Below are 4,745 nucleotides of genomic sequence, written 5' to 3'. Positions count from 1 at the left end.
ATACAGCCAATGATCTGACCACACTGCGACAATGTGAGCGCACTATGTACTCAAAAAGTGAGTTATTAAGTACAGAAGTGCGCGATTTGAGACAGGTCTTTTGCTGATGTAGTTACCCAACGCAGCCGCTAGATGGAAGCATAAACAGCCAGCCGAAGTGAAAGGACATTACCGTAGACTGTACAGTTCCAGTCACTGCTTGCTACGTGTAGCGAGCAAGAGGTTGTTAAATAAAAGAACCTCTGCCTGCTTACTGCTCTTTTTTTATTTATTTCTTTCAGGCGTTTTAATGGTTGCATCAAATAAATGTCCTTGCTTTGAACCTTGACGCATTGAACACGACATTTAAAAATGTGTTACTTGTTAGAAACTGTAGATGGCAGTAATTGCAAAAAGAAATGGCACGAAGAAGAAGCTTTACCGGAAGTATGAGAAGCGGGAGATTGGAAGACGTAAACAAACTTTTTGACGGCGTGAAGTTGAGCTTTTCACTGAATATTTGCCAAAATGTTGAAGAAGGCGACCAAATTGAAATCTATAATTAAAACGAAAACGAAGCGTAACATAAATGTGAGGCCGACGTCAGAGGCAATGGTAAGTAACGCCAGCTCTTATATGGATATTTAGTCCTGAAATTAAGTCCCGAGTGAAGAGCTTACGTTCCTAATGTTCTGACTCTTCGCTTTGTTTTTGGCTAACGCTAACTAGCGTAACTGACACATGAGCTTATTATTTAAATACAAAAGAGCTAATTTCTTACCTTTTCCCCAGATTGAACTCCTAACGCTGCTGTTTTTGAGCAGCCTGGCTGAGGAGGCGAAGGCCAAAGCTTTTGAAGAGAAATCTGCAACGATCCGAGCTCAACATCTCAGAGCAGTGTCCAAGGTTAGTTAGTTCAAAGGGATTGTGCTAAGCTAAGTTACATGTGTGTCTTACTAGAAGCAGTTGTCTCAGATGCTATTCGACATTAAACTGTTCTATTGTCTGAAATGGCCACGCATAAACACGAAAATTACTCAAACAAAAAACAGACCGCGAGCTGCACCTTATGTCTGTTACAGGTTTGAATGAACTGGTTAGGGCTGCAACAATTATATTGATCGACTACGCTGATTAATTGTTTGGTTTATAAAATGTCAAATACAAATGAAAGCTGGATGAGACAAAGACGTCCTGTTGATGTAAAATTGAGGAAACGTATTTTATAGAGTTTGTTTTCTGATGTTTTCCAACATACAAAGCTTGGATCTTGAGTCAGTATGTTTATTGTCATGGTGTACATAAAAGCCAATTAAGAAATGTCTAATTTTCTGGAAATGGCCCGTCTCTTTATGACTTTAAAGCAGCCCGCATACTATATTTCTTTTTCAAATGATGGTGTTTTTAGTTTAGATGAGTTTAGTTTTAGCGTATAGTGTGGACTGGTAGCTGGAGAGTTGTCGGTCAACCTCCTGGGGCCTTGAGCAAGGCACAGAACTGGTAACTGATGCCTGTAACATCCCGTGTGTGTGTGTGTGTGTGTGTGTGTGTGTGTAACAATAATTGAGTGAAATAAAACAATTAACTTCTTAACCTACAGTAGGTTTATCAACCACCTTTCAATCAGAGAGTTTCTTAGATGTTCTTCTATTAGTTTTTGGTTATCAAAGATCCTTTATTGCCAATATTCTTTTTGGGTAAATTTAGATACAAACCATCAAAATCTTTGGACTACAGGTTGCAGAAGTCGGCAGTTTTCTCAGACCTGCTCTGAGTCTGAATAGATGTTTGTTTAAAGGCAGGTGCACCAGAAAGGTCAGCCTGATAAGCCTGTAAAATGTCTACAAACACATAGGAAGTGTGGGAATTGGTTGAATTAGTAAACAGCATGTTGTCTGGTTAGGACTGGGTATTGGTATTCCATACTTTTTTATACTTAAAATACTATACTTTTTTTTGACTATACTTATACTTTCTTTTTTTTTAAAATTATTATTATTAAGGCATCCACTGCACCGAAATTACCCAGTACCTAGTGGTATTTTAACTTCTCCAGTCACGATGCCTGGATTCAATCCTTTTTGTAGCCAGACTTAGAAAAAAAAGAAGACTATTTGTATTGTTTTGCCCGCAGCCAATCATCACACACATTCTTCAATTTAATGCAACATGTGATTGTCCTGCTACCGCAAAAAAAAAAAAGCTGAAGGGTTATTACAAATGTAGTACTCTGTTGGTATCGGTATCACTTTAAGGGTACTGATATCATCATTTTTTAAATGATACCCTGCCCTAATTCTTGTAGAGGTGCACCACATAATCAGAATCTAAAATTAAAACGTTTTCTCATGTCACCCATTTCTTATTTCTATTTCAAAACAGAACAACATTTTATGTTGAGTGCATTTGAGTTGGGTTTGAATGTAATACAATGGAACCAAACATTAGAAGAGTGAAACATGCTTTTTTGTATTTATATAATTTCTAGAATTCGTGTTGATATTATTGATGAGATGTAGTAGTGCTTTATACTAATACTGATTTTATTCTAGGAGATAGACTCACAGAGGGTTTTTTTCTTTCTTTATAGGCAATGCTGAAAAAAGCACGGGGGTGAAGACAGCGAAGTGCAACATTTTTTTTTTTTTTTAATATTTAGAATTAGTTTTCTTTCAAAACTATCTTTTTTTTGTGTTTTTTTTATTCTTTCCTTTTGTGTGTCTGTTTTCCTGTCATAAGGGTTTTATGTTGTTGTTTTTTAAATTAAATTCTTGTGAATCTTGATCAAGATTCACAAGAATTAGCTTATATATAGCTTGTATATTGTCGATCTTTTAGTCCAAAAACGTACAATGCTAAACACAACAGCGTGCTCATTTTGTTTATATCATGACTGCTGCGGGCTTTACGTCAACCGTCCCATTAGAAAGTGTTCAAATCCTACAATAAAGGCATATTGTACAAGCGATAGCATGGTGTGTTAAGCTTTGATCTCAAACTTGTGGACATCTCAGAGTTAGTACTTCCAGACACTCGGGGCCCCGGCTCGCTCTCCTAGCATCCGTCACGGTCAGTGTTTCAAGCGGCATGCTTCACAGCTCCTTCACCGGCCGGGGAGGCTCAGCCTCCTCCCAAATTCCTCACTTCTTCACGCTACATAGATTATCGGCGTGCTGAGATTCTGTCCTGCTCATACCTTATCGCTGCAGGGTGCCTCGCAGGTCAGAGTTATGAGGTTAAATATCTCAATTGTAAGGTATCGGTGAAATTTGTATTATAAACCATATAACTATGTGCATTTTCTCCTAAGGCAGAGCCTTGAATGCAGGTGGTGACCTAAAAGCTGTTTTTGGTTTGTAGTACAGTAGACTGTTTAAGCAGCAGTCTAAGTTCAACATTTGTCTTGTTTTTAGTGTCTTAGCCACAATAAAAGGCCATGTACAACTTCAGTGCATGCATTTGTGTAAATTTGTCACTATTAGTCACCCGGCTCTTTTTCTTTTTTGCTCCTTTGCATGCTGTCTACCATCTTTCTCATTTGCTTTCCCCTCTCTTTCTTGTTGGCAGTTAAGACATTCCATTGCCTCCAACAGTTATTTCCTTGAAGAATCTGATCTAGCACCCCCACGTGCGTAGCCACGGTCATGTTATTGTTCCCAGTCAGTTTGTGGAGGTGTCACTGCGTTTGTGGAGCCCCACCCTTCCGACCTCTAAACCCCTGACCTGGCACCTGACCTGCTGTTTTCTTCTTGATTCTTATATTCTCGTGACAGAGCCCTCTGACGTTTGCATACATTGTTTCTACTGCATTGATGGATGGTGTTTGTCTGTAGCAGCTGGCTGCACATGCGTGAGGATCCTTTTGAGGTGTTATTATATCGTCCTCCCTAGATTTGCTCTCGTCCTTGAGGGATTTGAGAAACACTTTTCTTTCCTCTATCAAAATAAATAAGAAGTCGGGCCTCGCCTGTGGCTTTGTGTTTAAGCACCTGTTGACGATTTAAGCCAGCCAGCGTAGAACTGTCCAGCTCCTCCGTCTGGCAGTGTGTAACGTTTAGCTCCGGTGCTCTCAGATAAATCATCTGCAGTGTAAATCCCCACTGCACAGCTCCTGCTGATTCCTCTTTTGAGATATTTCCAGACAAGCCCAAGTTTGCACCGCAGTCCATTTTGGCCCAGATGTTATTATGATAACTTGCTGTTCCTTTCTTAATAAGGAGCACATGGTTTCAAGTGTGTCACTACTTCTGTTTGTCTTTGCCCCGAGGAGGCATACAATTATTTTAGTCTAACAATAAAACGATAACATAATTTTGAAATAAGTAAAAGCAACATACCCAAATTTTGATTCTATAAGATTTGACAGGCTCTGAAAGGATTGTGTGATGAAGCAAAGAGTCACAAATTGCAGAGGGGAACCAGTTCCAGGAAAGGGAAAACTGGAGAGTTCAACTCGGTCTGAGAACCACTGAGTTCCCAAAACAGGCGATAATACACACTGGGCCGCCAAACAACAAATCCTCTGGAGCTTACGGCTTTTATCGCCTTCCAGCATTTCTGTGGGAATCGCAGATCCTCTCTGACACCTCCAGCTCTCTAGTTTTTATTTCTCATTGGAAGGTAGTCAACATACTCTGTATCTATGGTTTTCATTCCCAGAATCCAACCTTCATGGAGAACATGATGTGCCCAATTGGAGAACTACATCTAAAAAGCGTGGGATGGCAACTGCAGCTTTTCTGCAGTGGATGCTTTTTTTTTTTTTT

General features: G+C 39.6%; 1 long non-coding RNA gene across 1 annotated transcript; it reads left to right on the top strand.

Moving 5' to 3' along the window:
- Window positions 1–457: 457 nt before the first annotated feature.
- LOC116706625 (uncharacterized) lies at window positions 458–3,945 on the top strand. Its single transcript, XR_004336287.1, has 3 exons — window positions 458–594; window positions 772–885; window positions 2,570–3,945. It is a non-coding gene; the product is annotated as an uncharacterized LOC116706625 (long non-coding RNA).
- The last annotated feature ends 800 nt before the right edge of the window (window positions 3,946–4,745 follow it).

The sequence above is a fragment of the Etheostoma spectabile genome, chromosome 18 (genome assembly GCF_008692095.1).
Source record: "Etheostoma spectabile isolate EspeVRDwgs_2016 chromosome 18, UIUC_Espe_1.0, whole genome shotgun sequence".
Lineage (NCBI taxonomy): Eukaryota > Metazoa > Chordata > Actinopteri > Perciformes > Percidae > Etheostoma > Etheostoma spectabile.
Note: the sequence above shows the minus strand (reverse complement) of the source record. Positions and strands in the feature narration are given on the sequence as shown.